General features: G+C 37.4%; 1 protein-coding gene across 7 annotated transcripts in view; it reads right to left on the bottom strand.

The window, feature by feature from the left end:
- Positions 1-17,756, bottom strand: part of Grip (Glutamate receptor interacting protein) — a 475,280-nt gene that overhangs the window by 15,126 nt on the left and 442,398 nt on the right. The window lies entirely within an intron of this gene.

The raw sequence follows: 17,756 nt of genomic DNA, 5'->3' as shown, positions 1-17,756 counted from the left end.
TGTTGGTGGGTGTTGTAGGGCATCGTACAAGGGAGAGTTCTTATGAGAAGAGATCTTCTTGAGCAAGTTTACCTTAGCTGCTTTCCTCCTTAGATCTGGCGGGGCAATATTAGCTAAGACAGGCAACCACTGACTGGGAATAGATCTGACAGTACCAGTGACAACTCTCATGGCTTCATTAAGCTGGACATCAATCTTTGTTGTGTGAATACTGTTTTGCCATACAGGAGCACAGTATTCACCAGCAGAATACACAAGAGCGAGTGCAGCAGTGCGTAGGATATTGGCGTCCGCACCCCAGCTACTTCCGGCAATCTTGCAGAGTAGATTCACTCTGGAGCCAAGTTTCTTAGGTAACGTGATGCACTGTTGTTTGAATGTCAAGGACCGATCCAGAGTGATTCCTAGATATTTGGGATTGTAGTTATGCGGTACTTCGGTTCTGTTGAAAGTCACATGTAGCTTCCTATGGGCTTCCTTATTATTTAGATGGAATGCAGTAACCACGGTATGCACTAACCATGCATCTTGGTGGGTGTGCTAAGTACAAACTGATGAGCCCAACTTAGCACACAGGGGGCGAAACGCTGGCAACCAGGAATGAGTTCACTGAAAAATTTATAATGTCCAATAACGGACCATTTAAATTGCTAGTACCTAATGATGAGGCGAATACCCTATAACAATGTAAGGAATTATTTCCTTCGTCTCCATGATGTTGGTAAACACAAGCACTGGTCAAATGAATATTGAATATGGTGTCTGATAAATTATGAGCAATAATGATATATACTACAGTAGCTGTCAATTTCTGTACTTAGTACTGCATACAATGCCAGAATGCGTATCCTTTATAATTGTATCATACCTACTGCATTAATAATAGACCTCGGTAGAAATGAATGGTCTAGTCACTTGATGACACATATGTGCAGTAGGAAGAAGGTCCAGGGTTGGCTACTTGCATATTCTGCTTACCTGTAGGCCCATGACACAATGCGGGGACAGTGCTCACGAGAAATTCCGAGAGATCTCAAGAGCATTGTCCCCGCATTGTTTGGTGAGCAATGTGTCGTAGGCCTATAGGTAGATGGAGCTGAATGATGTTTGTGCCGAGTGCGAATAACTAGCCTTCTCCATTCTGTAAATACATGTCAACAAGCAACTAGACAATTCATTTCTACCGAGTTCCACTTTTATAATGTATTGAAAAGATTTCTTATAATTGCGCTTCAATGTGAAGCCTCCATGGCTCAGACGGCAGCGCATCGGCCTCCCACCGCTGGGTTCTGTGGTTCAAATCCTGGTCACTCCGTGTGAGATTTGTGCTGGACAAAGCAGAGGCGGGACAGGTTTTTCTCTGGGTACTCCAGTTTTCCCTGTCATCTTTTATTCCAGCAACACACTCATTTCATTTCATCTGTCATCCCTGACCCGGTCATTTACTGGAAAACAGGTTGTAAGTTTTCATTTCCAATTGCACTTCAATACGGAACAAAAATGAAATTTATAGCTTATAAGAGGTCTATTCTGATGCAGTATAACATAATTATAAAGGATGCACATTCTGGCATTGTATGCAGTGGTAAGTACACAAATGAGTAGGCTGAGTACAGAAACTGATGGCTACTGTAGGTACACCTGCCTGGATACTAGAGGCATGCACGTGCATTATTCAAACTCGAGACTGGGAAAGATGCGCCTTGCTGCTTATGTAACCACCATTATGCGAGAGTGGAACATATAATCTAAAATGTCTGAGTTTGCTTCAATTCTTTTGACAGGTAGGTAGGAGTACATCATTATCAGACCCTACATTCAATATCATAGGACCACTGCTTGTGTTTACAGATATTTTGGTGATGAAGGAAATAATTCCTCACAATTTTATAGAGTATTCACATCATAATTAAGTACTTCAGTATATGATAGTGGAATATGTAATTGTGTCTAACCAGGAAACATCGGCAATGGTTAAGTCTTGGAAAACACATTGAGGTACGGGTATTTAAGATGTCAGCATCAATTTTGGGTGCCGACATTCATTAGGGCATTAACTAAGTGGCCTCAAAGTTGCAACATTTCAAGTTCCACACGAACAGCGATGTGCCTGCTGGCCAATGTTAAGCCGGCACACTGCCTGCCTCCTGCTACACCTCCTCCCCTAAGCCCTTCCTATTGCTTCGCAGCCACACGTTTCCCTTCTCCCGCGCCTGCCCATATGCTTAGCTGTTGAACGGGACCGGCACTGTACTTTGCTTCTCTTCGTACTATAATTATTGAAATCCTTTGAATAACGTTCATTTTCACACATGATAATAAATAACCTAAACTAATATACCCATATTTTATTCACATTTTACTTTCATTCCTGTTAATTCCGGTGAGTTGTCACATTCGTGGGTACAGCCCCGAGTTAAGCACCACCGGGGTAGTCAAATGTGGGATGGGGTACCGCATCCGACCTACGCGTAAATGATTATTTACTTCTACAAAAGCCTTAAAGCTGTCGGTAGTGTCCTTTTGAGTGGACATACATATGAAATTAATTAAATAAATCACCCACCTTTAAACAATGTTAAATATATTTTTATTTAAAGAAATTATGTGCTCAGGTAGAGGATCTCAATGAATGTAATGAGATTCGGTACCTCGGGATACCAAAACCTGGTTACAGGTACAGACCTTCTTTTTATATCTCCCACCTCCCAAATTTGTGAACGATATCAGTTGTGTCATAACGAAATCGCAGACAACAACAATTATAAACTCAGAGTTTGAAACTACCAGTATTTTCTGTATTGCGTACTGTGGTATAAGAAATATAGGTAGAATGTTTTTATTTGTGCTTGTACCTACTGAATGATTTGCAGTGATAGACACAACACATTTCAATTGCAGCAATGGTTGCCGAATGTAAATCAATTTAATGCATAGACAACTTTGATACGAGTATGACTTGGAATGTAGTAAAGTTTGACGTAATAAGAAAAGCCTTGAAAAATAAAAAAGATGTGCATTTACTGTATATATGCAGTATATATACAGTAAACACAGGTAAACCTGTAGTCTTACTTTACCGGTACTTTTGCATTATTGCTGATGAACGTCTATGTATTCAACAAGTACCAATATTAAACATACATGAAAATTAAAATGGCTATTGTATGAACTGGTAAAACAACAGGAATGAAAGTATACAATTTGAATAAAATAAGAGAATATTAGTTTAGGTTATTCATTATCATTATGTGTGAAAAGGAACGTTATTTAAAGGATTTCAATAATTATAGTACGAAAAGAAGCAAAGTATAGCACCGGTCCTGTTCAACAGCTAAGCAGATGGGCAGGAGTGGGCAGAAGGGAAAATTGTGGCGGTGAACCAATAGGAGGGAGGAGGGGAGGAGGTGCAGAGGTGTGGCAGGAGTCAGGCAGTGTGCCGGCATAGCATTGGCCAACAGGTATTAATCGCTGCTCGTACAGAACTTGAAATGTTGCAACTTTTAGGCCACTTAGTTAATGTCCTGATGAATGTCGCCACCCAAAATTGATGCTGACATCTTAAATACGTGTACCTCAATGTGTTTTCCAAGTTTCATCATGATCGGAAACTTAACCATTGCCGACGTTCCCTCGTAAGTGTACATGATAACTTGAAGACTATGTCCGAAATGCAATGTAAGTCGTGGATACAGATTATTTTGAAGAGATGCCACATAATAACACAGCCTGCTGTGTTTTTATTCAAAAGAAGTAAAATACATCAGCAGAAATACTTCTGGGAAGATCTGGCACTTAAAAGCACATAATATCGCTGAAGGAAAATCGTCGCAGAGAACACCTCCGGCCCGGCCTGCATCGCAAGAAGCTATCCTGTCGACAATTGCGAGATGTCCAGGTAGGTGTACATCCTATCTACAGTTATTCACTTATTATGCAGGGTTATTCAGCTTAGATGTCCATCTCAAATAAGTCGTAGACAGTTTAAGATACTGACATTCTGTTTTCACTTTTATTGATGGTATTAAGGGGTTCATAGTTGAACAAGCATTGCATTTACAGGCTTCTGACAAAATTTATCGACACACAAATTTCCATATGAGAACACTAATTCACATAATAATTACTTATGATACACTATCAAGCTTATACTCGTAGTTCCGGTACGTCGCACAGATCACAGCATAGGAGAATTAGTCTCTAGATTCTCACGAGAGTCTCAAGATCTGTGATGTCAGTCACGAGTAAGAGCATTGCCCATCACTATTGTCAAGATCTCTCTACATTTTTCGTGAGAAACAGGTGCTTGCGCTAGTCTTGATAAACCTCGAGACCCCATCATACAAGGAAATCCATCTCTAAGTCGCTGATCTGATTGAGATTTGGCACGCTGACTTCAATAGGAATGTTTTATTCAGCCATGTCAGAAGTAGATGCCCAGTGATATATTTAGCACCTGTTTTGGGGTGTTAAAGTTTGTGAAGCCGCCCAGTTCATGCGTCACACTTACACTCCGTCTATCACACATACACATTACTTCCCTAAACTCGGTAACCGCTGCCGTTCCATGAGGTGAACGGGACCATGCAGCCTTCAATCCAATATTTTACAGTATTCATGGAAATACCCAATCTTTATGTCCGTGTGACATTAACTGGATATGTTTAATTCCAATGAGTGGTAAGTTGTTATATAAATATTATATATACAATGTATATGTAAGCAATTACGTGCTATTACTGTTTACTCGCGAGTAAAAGTTTTTAACTATGAACCGATAACACAACAAATGTTAGCATCCTGCTATCTATTAATCGCTGGAACGTGGTTCAAGGCCTAATGACATTATTTACCAAAGAAGACAGATGGGAAAATGCAATAAAGAAAGCAGAGTCTGATTTGGCTTTTAAGATATACAGCAAGTTTTCTGCGCATATTTAACAAAAACTAGGGAAAAGACCACATGTTGATTAATTTATTTCTTCTTCTTTTATTGATTTTGACCAGCTGTGGACCACGCAAATAACTCCTCATGATTTAAGTTTTCTTTGGCTCCAGTACTCCTTCATCCTCCTGTTTGCTGCTTCTTAAATGTGCGTAACTTTTTCTGAAGGTAGTTCTATTGTGGATGTCTTGATGTGTGATGTTCATTTCTTGCAAATACTTCTTCGTGTTAACAAACCATTTTTCATAAGAACTGCCTTTCGTATTGGGCTTATTGAAGTGGTTAAAGATTTTCTTAGCAAGTCTGTCATTAGACATTCTTAAAATATGTCCAAAAAATTTAACTCTTCGCTTTTGAATGGCATTTGAAATCCTACTGCATGTTTTATATATTTCTTTGTTACTGCATAATCGATATGTGTCAGTACATTTCTTTGTACCGAGGATTTTTCTTAAAATCTTCTTTTCCTTCTTCTCAATTTCTTCAATGTCTTTCCTGGTTGTTAATCCCAGGCATTCTGAAGCATACAAGCACTCTGGTTGAATTACTGCCTGATAGTGGCGTAGTTTTGTCCTAATAGAGATCGCTTTGTTGTTGTATGTGTTTTTTGTAAGGTGGAATGCAAGCTCCATTTTTCTGGCTCTCTCACGGTTTGCTTCTTTATCAAGCCCATTAGGTTGTATTATCTCACCAAAGTATTTGAATTTAACAACTTTATTTATCTTATCATTGTTTGTCGTTACTATGTATCTTGGGGCTTCTTTAATGTTGGTCATGAAATGTGTCTTTTCAAATGATATCTGCAGGCCGGTTTTCATTGCTACCTCTTTTAAAGTGTTAACTTGTATTATCGCTGATTCATTATTTTATGATAACAGTACAAGATCGTCAGCAAATGCTAAGCAGTTGATAGTGATGTTCTCTTTCTTGTATCCTATCCTTATTTGGTCTTTAATGCCTTTTTCTGCGAGTTCTTTTTCCCATTCTTTGATGACCTTATCCAGGACACAGTTAAACAGCAGTGGGGATAGGCAATCTCCTTGCCTTACGCCTGTCTTGATTTCAAAGGGTTCAGGTATCTCTCCCATAAACTTAACCTTTGAGTATGTGTTTGTTAAAGTCTCCTTTATTAGCTGTAATGTCTTGTTATCTGTACCCATTTCTCTAAGGATGTTAAACAATGTAGTCCTATCAACTGAATCATATGCTTTTCGAAAGTCAACAAAACCTGCTACATACTTTTTTTTTTTTTTTTTTCAGGACTTATACAACTTGCTAAGAACAAGGTGTCTGTTAACATAATTACAGTAGATTCACTACAATTTCTTGATCCTGATCATACAACCAATGATGACACCATTGAATATGAAAGTGATTTCCTTAACGCTGCAGGGAGTGATGGTGAAGATGTTAAAGACAGCATGCTGGAAAAAAATTGAATTTTATCGACATTTCCTAAAAAATAAAAGCGTTATTTACTGGCAAAATTACTGCGGCAAAGAGAAGTCTGTTATGCACACTTGGAGATGGCATAAAAAAGCTCCATCAGATACTTACAGGTAGGACAAACGGGTACAGAAAGGAGGGAAAACACATGACAAAATCCAGTATGTCATCCGAGAAAAGATGCGAGAGTTCAAAGATCGGACGCAAAATCGTCCATGATCTAAATTTAAAAAGATGGGCACATCAAGCAGCTCAAAGGGTACATTTTTCTTCTTTCAAGGCTTCCAGTTCATGGGCGGATAAATTTAAATGGTCTTGCAATATTATGCTAAGAAAAATGACAACGTTCACCACAAAACAATACACAAATGATTTTAACAGTATTGTAATTTTGAATACAGTTTTGAGTGATGCAAAAGATGAAATCAGCAAACATGGCCACTCTAGTGTTTTCAGCACTTACCAGTCAGGGTTCAGTTTTGAATTCCATGGTGGCAGGACATTACACAAATGTGGGGACAAGAATGTATTAGCCGAGGCCCAATCACTCAACACATTAATGCACAGTTACACGTGCAACCTATTACATCAGCAGATGGATGTCTCTTATCAGTGGTTCGTATTGTTTTGCAAGAAAAAATTGCATTTTTGGCCCAAGGGTTAAGGAAAGTTTGTTCCAAGCCACAAATCCCTATGTCGTTGCCCCCAAATCCAGAAAATTAGACAAAAAATATTTTTCAAGAGTGGCTAAACAATGTATATTTTTCAAATGTACCTGATACAAGTGTGCTTATATCTGACTTTTGAATGGGTCAGACAAAGAACAACATTAAAACGGTACGTGTTGAAATAAGTATTTGTAATGATGATTCCGAAGTTCACTGCGGGACTCGTCCAGCCTCTAGATGTTTACAGATTCTGCATGTGGAAACAATTTGTCAGAATCTTCTAAGATTTTGTTTTGCTCCACAATTGGAACCTCAGTAGCCTCGAGAGAAACAGTATTCTTCACATCCAAGCCTTTTTACACATCCAGCTGTCTTTTCCAAGGTTTACAAAACTGTGCAAATATGCATTGTACAAGGCAGGGTATGTTCATGACAGGCCAGACCAGTTTGAAAATCAAATTTAATTTTGCTTTCATTCCATGGACTTCAACATTTCATGTGCTTCTTGTAGCGAATGGTCTTTAATCAAATGCTTATGGTGCAAGGTTTATTTATGCCTTAACCACTTTCTGTACAGTATTCATTTGTGAAATGTGCACACCGAATAGAAAGTGTTATGAAAGTACTTCATACAAGCTTGAGAATATTATTGCAAATAAAACAGTTTTCTACAGAAGTTGGTAGATTTGAATACCACTGTTTGCAGCCCTGGAAATGGTTTTCTGTGGTTTCTCATTTTCACACCAGGCAAATACTGGGGCTGTACCTTAATTAAGGCCACAGTCGCTTCCTTCCCAATCATAACCTTTTCCTATCCTTGTGTCACAGAAAACCTTCAGTGTGTCAATGTGACGTTAATCCACTAGCAAAAAGTTTTCTACAGCAATAACTGTTGTTTCCCTTACACGGTAGTGTGTCAATGTTTACATGCTATATATGTACGCAGGACCTTGCGGTCCCATTCACCGCATAGTGGCAGCAATTGCTGAGGCTAGGAAAGTAATGTGTGTGAGAGAGAGTCTAGTATCTGTAGACTTACCAGCTTATAAAGAACTCCTGCTGGACAAAATTATTGGCTCTTCAATGTCTTTGAAAACAGAAAATATTTAGTGAGATATAAAATCAGTAACATTCAAAAATGAGAAGCAAAGTCACTTGAGGATGGCCTAGAATAACATCTAAACCAGTATATAGCCAACATTTTAAAACTTTTAGTTGGTCTTACAATGCACCACCATGTCATGTGCCCAGCTAGAGCTTTTCAATTTGTTGTAGCAATGTTGATAGATAATCTGTTTGTGCTTTGAATATTAACCTGAGTGATTTTTATACTGCATAGCTCAAGCAGTGTCAGGGTAGAAATTCTTCAGGTCAAGGAAATTAGAAATGAAATTGCATATGGCTTTTAGTGCCGTGAGTGTCCGAGGACAAGTTCGGCTTGCCAGATGCAGATCTTTTGATTTGATTAAGGTTAAAATTCCTGACCCTGCCGGGAATTGAACCCAGGATCCCTGTGACCAAAGGCCAGCACGCTAACCATGTAACCATAGAGCCGGACAAGGATATTAGAAGTACATGGACATGATTAGTGACAAGACCAAGCAAGTGGCTGCCCAGTTTGGGTCATATAGCTGTTGGTTTGCATTCAGGAGATAGTGAGTATGAAGCCCACTGCTGGAAGCCCTGAAGACGGTTTTCTGTGGTTTCCCATTTTCATACCAGGCAAATCAACCTTAATTAAGGTCAATTTACTTCCTTCCCACTCCCAGCCATTTCCTATCCCATCATCGCTATAAGACTTATCTGTGTCATCGTGACATAAAGCAAATTGTAAGCAAATAAAATGAGTGAAAAGTTCCAAAGAATAGACAGCCATGGAATAAATGACAAGAGAATCCCTAAACAGTGTGTAAAGATGGGAAAAATGGATATATTTGTGGAATGATAAAGTCAGGGTAGCTTGTAAATGTAAAAAGAAGGTGTGTCAAAAACAGAACTGATATAGATAAGGATTTCTAACTAGATGAAAGAAACAGAGCAAAACAAATTGCTGTAGAGTCCAGGAAGAACGTGGAACACTTAGTAATAAACTTTGTCAAGCGACAGGGCTATTTTTCTGGACTGTGATAAGGAATTTTAGAAAGGAAGGAAAAGGGAAGTAATTTACTAGTTAATGGAACAAGTTAAGCTGCACACGAACTGAAGAACAAGGAACCTGGTAAAAACTCATTAAATAGCTTACAAAACAGAATAAACATTAAAAAAGGCAAAAGAATAGAAGCATGGTATATAAATGGAGAGAGATATAAGTACAGTAAGAAAGAAAGAAAAATACAAAAGTAAAAATGAAGCAAAATATACTTTCAGTACACAAATAACAAAAGCACAACACTTGCTACAGTTCAAAAGAAAAACATGAAATATTTAAATGTTCAATAATTACTACATTTACATGGAGAACTAATGACCTAAGTGTGGTACTTAGACATCTATAAGCATTAAGTTTGTAAAGAATGCTAGTTTATACTTTATCACTGCTGAGCAAGTATAGACTCGAATGTTGATATTACTAAGTCCTACAAAGGTTTGCAGAATGTAGGAGAATACAGGGGGAACATATCAGTCTGTCACTATCGTCCCACAACATCCATTGTTTATCACATTGTGGTTTTTTTATTTTTTATTGCCGTTGGGTTCTTTAGTCTGCCAAAACTAATTTTGAGTAATAAATGTATAAACTATCTGAAAAAGAAAACATATCCTAACAAGAGCTCTTACTAGAATTCTTTTGTTTCAATTAACTTGTGTAGTGTAACTGTTTTTATTAGATAGTATCTTGCTTGCTTTTTCTGTTTGCTAATAATAATACATACATCTTCTTTATAGACTGTTATGCCTTTCAGCATTCAGTCTGCATGCCTCTGTGAATTCACTAACTGCAGCCACAACCCTCTATTTGTAACTAGTTCTGTGGCCTCATTTAGTTCTATATCTCTTATCTTTACATCGTTAGAAACCGAGTCTAACCATCATCATTGTCTTTGTCTCCCTCTACTTCTCTTACCCTTAGAGTCCATTATTCTCCTTAATAACCTGTCCTCCTCAATTCGCCTCACGTGACTCCACCACCAAGGCCGGTTTTTACATACGGCTTCATCGACAGAGTTCATTTCTAACTTAGCTTTTATCTCATTCCAAGTACCCTCCTGCCATTGTTCGCACCTACTGTATTTGTACCAGCAATCACTCGCTACTTTGATGGCTGTTACTTCTAAAATGTCTGGCTCCATGGCTAAATGGTTAGCATGCTGGCCTTTGGTCACAGGAGTCCCGGGTTTGATTCCCGGCAAGGTCGAGTATTTTAACCATCATTGGTTAATTTCGCTGGTGTCGTTTTCATCATCATTTCATCTTCATCACGACACACAGGTCATCTACGGGAGTCAAATCGAAAGACCTGCACCTGGCGAGCTGAACATGTCCTCAGACACTCCCGGCACCAAAAGCCATACGCCATTTCATTTTTTTTTTTTTTTTTTTTTTTTTTTTTTTTTTTTTTTTTTTTTTTTACTTCTAAAATTATGAATAAGAGATCCTGAGTCAACCCAACTTTCACTCCCATAAAGCAAAGTTGGTCTGAAAGCAGACTTCCTTCTTACAGAATACTGCTGATCGCAACTGCGAGGTCGCTGCATTAGCATTAGCACACCTTGATCCAGTCTCACTTGCTATACTGCCATCCTGGAAGAACACACATCCTAAATACTTGAAAATATCTACCTGTTCCAGGTTTGTTGTCCCCAATCTGACATTCAGTTCTTTTTGATTTCTTACCTACTGACATCAATATAGTCTTAAAAAGGCTGATTTTCATAACATACTCATTGGACCTGTTTTCAAGTTCCTAGATATTATTGTGTTATTAAAACTAAAATAATTGTTATTTAAAATAAATTTTAAAATAGAAGTAAATTCAAGAATTTCAAGTTTACTTAATTTACTGTATTTTGTCAAATTCTGTTGTATAATGGAACAGACTTCAGATACGGGAATGCTGGGATACATGTTAACAATATCGAATGAATGGATGGAGTGATTGCCTTAACTTTTACTGATTTTGACTGATGGTGGTCTCTAGTAAGACAAAAACTAGTTTCAACAAATATATGTAACTTTTTTAAGGTTACAACAAATAGTATTGAATAGGTGGAAACCTTTAATTTTTGTTTTATTGCTCTTCAATACGGATTAATATGAAATTTATTATCTATGACCAATAACAAATCATGACGTTTACATTTGGATCTTTTCTAGCTCTCATATAATTCTTGCTATGGGCTTTACGCCGCACCGACACAGATAGGTCTTATGGCGACGATGGGATAGGAAAGGCCTAGGAGTTGGAAGGAAGCAGCCATGGCCTTAATTAAGGTACAGCCCCAGCATTTGCCTGGTGTGAAAATGGGAAACCACAGAAAACCATTTTCAGGGCTGCCGATAGTGGGATTCGAACCTACTATCTCCCGGATGCAAGCTCACAGCCGCGCGCCTCTACGCGCACGGCCAACTCGCCTGGTGCTCTCATATAAAGTAGTCCTGGTGTGATTACACTGGAACAATACTCTAATTGGGGTCTTATGCCAGACTTTATATGCCCTCTCCTTTACATGCTTACTACTACCCCTAAATATCCTCATAACTATGTGAAGAGATCTGTAATCTATCTTTACAACCTCGGTAATATGATTACCCCAATGAAGATCATTCCTTGTATTAACACCTAAGTATTTATTTACTCAAGTCAGAAGCTATACAAATTTTAATATTACATAATTGTATAAAAATAATAGAATATTAAAAAAGAACAATTAAGTAATTCTATTTCTAAGGGAATAAAATTAAATACGGTAATCTTCGCCCAGAATCAGGCCACAGAAACTGAATTTTCTTCAGCCTTCATTAACACTGCATCACTGCATGACACAGGATGGAGTGAGCATTGACATAGATGACTCACTGTCTGTTCTTCTCCACAGTCACATTGTGTTGTTTCTTTTGAATAGCCCTATTTGACAAAGTTGTCCCTGGATTTACCAACACCTGATCATATTCTGTTCAATGATCTCCAGGTTAACCTGTCTAAATTACATCCAGTAAGTAAACATTCAGCAGGTTTCATCCACGTTTGAAGATGGCCACATCTAGCAGCCCACAGTTGTTCTCTGGCTCTGTATGGAGACATAGTTGGTGTTGACATTGAACTGAGGAAACTTTTTCTTTATTTCAGCGTAGATCCTGGTGGTTGATGGCCATGGAGTGGGTGTAACCAATTTATTTCAGCCTTCTTTTTCTTAGTATCTGCAGGTACTTTCTGCCATATCTTCGCCCAGAATTAGGCAACATAAACTGAATTTTCTTCAGCCTTCATTAACTCTGCATCACTGCATTACTCAGGACAGAGCGGACATTGGCATAGATGATTCACTGTCTGTTCTTCTCCACAGTCACATTGTGTTGGTTCTTTGGAATAGCCCCATTTGACAGAATCTGCCACCTGGGTGACTGCCCTAAATGCAGATCAGGATTGATTGATTGATTGAATGGATTGATTGATTGATTAATTGATTGTTTGATTGATTGATTGATTGATTGATTGATTGATTGATTGATTGATTGATCGATCGATTGATTGTGCCTGCCAAGCAATAAATCTTGTGTATAGGTGTTGTTTCAGGTACTCAGCAATCATTCTGACAATTTCATTTAGAGCAACATCCACTTGCTTTGCATGAGCAGAGCTATACCATACAGGACAGGAATACTCCGCTGCCATGGTGGAAGTTCTGATGACTTGAGGCTGGGCTCCCCAATTACTGCCAGCGAGCATTTAGGGCTGAAACTTTTTCCTTTTAATATATGAATGTCATTGTAGAATTCTGTGTTGGTATCAACCCAACCTTGATTTAAAAGAAGATTCCACCTTCCAATACTTCATTTATTAGCTAATTTATGAATTTTACTTAAGTTTAGCTTAACGTCTTATCGTCTAATCATAATAGTACTTATTACATTCCAATTTTGCAGAACATCTTAAGCTAAGGAAAGTGTATGTTACAAAAACTGGCAAACAATTAAAACATTAAAAGATGTAAAATTTGATCATTTTATTAAAAAGGTTTATCTTCTGCACTGATGAAGAGTTGGGAAAACACATAAAAATGCATAGTTTAAGTCTGTAAAGAATTATGTCCACTGATGAGATGTTTTTGTTGAGTGTTATCTTCTTTCTTCTTCAAGGGGTAACTTGCTGCTATTGCTAACACTGTTTTGTAGTACCTACAGTACAATGATATTTGCAGCAGGTAAAACATATGGCAATACTTTACGTTTCTATGTGGACTGGGGAGAAACACCTTGAAACCATAGTTTAATTGTTATGTTGTCATTTGAAAAGATGTTCACCGTATTGGCGGACTATGGGATTAAGGGTAAATTATTGAAATCAAAGTAATTTACGGTGACAGTTGGGCTGCAGTGAGAACTGATGGTAGAATGAGTTCTTGGTTCAAGGTACTTACAGGGGTTAGACAAGGCTCTATTATTTCACCTTTGTTGTTCATAATTTATGTCTGCTGAAGATATTAAGTGACATGAAGTGATTCAGTTAGGTGAAAATGTAGTAAGCAGTTTGTCATATGCTGATGACTTGGTCTAAATGGCAGACTGTGCTGAAAGCCTGCAGTCTTACTAGAGACCATCATCAGTCAAAATCAATAAAAGTAAAGGCAAGACATGAATTATAGATAAAATTTATGAAACAAGCATGTGTTCCTGAAATTCAGTATAAGGCAAGTATAGATTTGGATGTCAAACACTCATCACAATCACATGTCCTGTGCATGCTCTCAGCCTTCCTCCAATTTGAAGAATGCACCTCACAGAAGACCAGGTGAAACACTTAAAATACCAGCAATTGAGGAATCTTCTAGAACTCAGCTCAGCTGAAATAAGTGTGAATAGAATGATGTTGATGGGAAAGTGTTGAGATGTTCGTTTCCAATATGAAAAGAAAAAAAAAGTTTTTTGCCTAAGGTGAGGCTGAGGGATGTGAAATGGTGGGTGATTGCTGGAGGGAATTTGGAGCAAAATAAAGAATGTGGTTTAGAGTATTTAATATCTTTTTATTGAAAACTAGCAAGATACCCGAGCTTCGCTACGGTATTATACTGAAATTTATAATTGAATGCTTATTGTTTTACATATATAATTCGCCGAAATTCGCGATCTGACTCGTTTTATGCGAGAATCCTCCAAAATTCCCGATCTGACTGGTTTTCTATTATTTTACAGCACGTTTCCTCCCATTTTTCAATATTCCTTTCCAGCAATCGATTTCGTACTTCCCGGGCTAGGCTCAGGTATTCCTCCTGGTCACTTGGGTCCGTAAATCTTTGCCATATTTTCCTATAATCATTTTTAATATGGATAAAATCCTTCAGGAGATCCGGCGTGGTGTCATATTGGGTGATTTGGCGGCACTGAACCCGCGGCCGGACTGCATTCTTAGTCATTACCCGTCCAGGAGCCGTTACCAGCGCGGTCCGCACATTTGACGACGGTCCGGAACATTATTATTATTATTATTATTATTATTATTATTATTATTATTATTATTATTATTATTATTATTATTATTATTATTATTATTATTATTATTATTATGTGTTGCTGGAATGGCTGATGACAGGGAAAACCGGAGTATCCGGAGAAAAACCTGTCCCGCCTCCGTTTTGTCCAGCACAAATGTCACATGGAGTGACCGGGATTTGAACCACGGAACCCAGCTGTGAGAGGCTGGCGCGGTGCCGCCTGAGCAACGGAGTATCCTTATAAGTACATTAATAACAGTAAAATCAATTGGTCTCACCTCCTTCTACACCCCACCGCCGTTAAGTTTATTTACCGCCACCCCTCCCCCCAAAAAATTAAAGGAAGGCTTGTTTCTTTATGTTTAAGGGAGATTCCAAACACAATGTTCACGTCTATTACCTTCAGTTTTGAGATATAAGTATCCCCATAAAAGTAATTTACTTTTTTCACTTCATTTCACACTACACCCCCCCCCCCCAAGTGAACTTCCCCGAAAAAAATACTTGTTTCTTTAATAGTAAAGGATCTTCTAAATACCAATTATCACGACTCTAACTTCTTCAGTTTTTGATTTATGTGTCCTCATGAAAGGAATTCAACTCCTTTACACTCCCGCACTCCAAGATGGTTTCCCGCCCGAAACGCTTTTTTCTTTGTTTTTAAAGGAGATCCAAATACGAATTTTCAGAACTGTAATTACTTTAGTTTTTATTAGATGTATGTATTCTCATACAATTAAGCCAATTAATTTTTCAATTATTTTATCCCCCCCCGTTTCATTGGATTTTAAGAGAATACGTGTATTTTTACTTTTAAAGCAGATTGAAAATATCAAATTTCACGTCTGTAAAATCTTCATTTTTCATATATCAGTAGCCTAATTAAAAGAATTCAACACCATTTTCAGTCACTCCCCCCCCCCCTACCTCCGCCCAGGTGATACTTCCGAAAACTAAAAATACACGTTTCTTTATGTTTAATAGAGATAAAAAATACCATTTTTCACTTCTGTAACATATTAAGTTTTTTAGATATACTGTAAAAATTCTCATTTTAAAATTTCACCCCTTTTGAGTTCCCCTTAATTGGAGTTTCCAAAAACAAATCACCTATGTTTCTTTACATTTACAGGAGATTCCAAACACCCACTTTTTACGTCTGTAACATTTTACGTTTCTAAGATATTCTGTAGATATAGTCTTTCAAAAAATTCACCCCAATTTGTCACTCCTGTTTAACCGCCATTAATTGGATTTTCCAAACACTAAAAAATAAGTGTTTCTTTATTTTTAAAGGAGATCCCATATACAAATTTTCTGTAATATCTTTCGTTTCTGACATATATGTATCCTCATTAAAGGCATTCAACCCAATTTTCACCCTTTTACACCCCTCCTATTGGGATTTACAGGAAACAAAAAAAAAATATGTGTTCCTTCATTTTTAGAGGAGATTCTAACTACCAATTTTTACATCTGTAAATTTTAAAATTTTAAGATGTAGACACACTCATTTTAAAAAATTCAATCCCTCTTTTCACCCCCAATATTTGGATATTCCAAAAACGAAAAAATACGTGTTTCTTTACTTTTAAAGTAGATCCCAAATACTAATTTTCAAGTCTGTAATATCTTCAGGTTCTGAAATATAAGTAGACTCATGAAAAGCATTCGACCATTTCTTCAACCTTCTCCACCCTTCCTATTAGGATTTTCCGAAGACAAAATATACGTGTTTCTTTATTTTTAAAGGAGATTCTAAATGCCAATTTTCACATCTATAACCTTTAAAGGTTTTGAGATATAGATACACTCATTTTAAAATATTACCACCTTTTCACCCTCTCCCTTAATTGGATTTTCCAGAAACAAAAAAATACGTGTTTCTGTATTTTTAAAGGAGATCCCAAACACCGATTTTCAGGTCTGTAATATCTTCAGTTTCTGAGATATAAGTAGCCTCATTAAAGGCATTCAACCCTTTTTCCACCCCTTTTCACTCCTCCTACTACGATTTTCCGAAAACAAAAAAATACGTGTTTCTTTATTTTTAAAGATGATTCTAAATACCAGCTTTTACATCTGCAGTCTTTAAAAGTTTGGGTATATAGATCCACTCATTTTAAAAATTCACCCCCTTTTCACCCTCCCATTAATTGGATTTTTCAAAAACAAAAAAATACGTGTTTCTTTATTTTTAAAAGAGATCAAAAGTACCAATTTTCAGATCTGTAATATCTTCAGTTTCTGAGATATAAGTACCGGTATCCTGATTGAAGTCATTCAACCCATTTTTCCCCATTTTCACCCTTTTCCACCCCTCCTATTGGGGTTTTTAGAAAACAAAAAAATACGTATATCCTTATGTTAAAAGAAGATTCTAAATACCAATTTTTACATCTGTAAACTTTTAAAGTTTTGAGATATAGATACACTCTTTTTAAAATTTCACCCCCCTTTTCACCCTTTAGCGACGGAATATACAAAAATCCTCTCTTAGCGAGCACCTACATCTTAATATGAATATATCCCCAAAATTTCATTTCTTTATGTCCAGTAGTTTTGGCTCGGCGATGATGAATCAGTCAGTCAGTCAGGACAAGTTATTTTATATATATATATAGATAGGAACCACTCCATCCATTCATTCGATATCATTAACATGTATCCCAGTATCCCCGTATCTGAAGTTTGGTCCATTATACAACAGAATTTGACAAAATACAGTAAATTAAGTAATCATAATAGTGCTGGCATAGGGATGTGGCGACCCCATTGCCCAGTGGGTAACCACTTCAATTGACAGTTTTTGGTGTGCATCTTTGTGGATACATCAAAATAAAAGAAGATATACATCTAACCCTGGACACTTGAACGAACACTTGACGAAACTCGATCCATCTTCAAGTAGAGCTGTAAAATGCACTCTGTCTCCTTCCAATTGTTGTGACCATTCTCTGCTTTATGATTTCAGATAATTCTCTAAACAATACCACCCGAATGTGATGCTAAGATGATCTCTTATGCAATTTTACTGCCAATCACTTT

This window comes from Anabrus simplex, chromosome 1 (assembly GCF_040414725.1).
Source record: "Anabrus simplex isolate iqAnaSimp1 chromosome 1, ASM4041472v1, whole genome shotgun sequence".
In the NCBI taxonomy this organism is placed as follows: Eukaryota; Metazoa; Arthropoda; class Insecta; order Orthoptera; family Tettigoniidae; genus Anabrus; species Anabrus simplex.
Note: the sequence above shows the minus strand (reverse complement) of the source record. Positions and strands in the feature narration are given on the sequence as shown.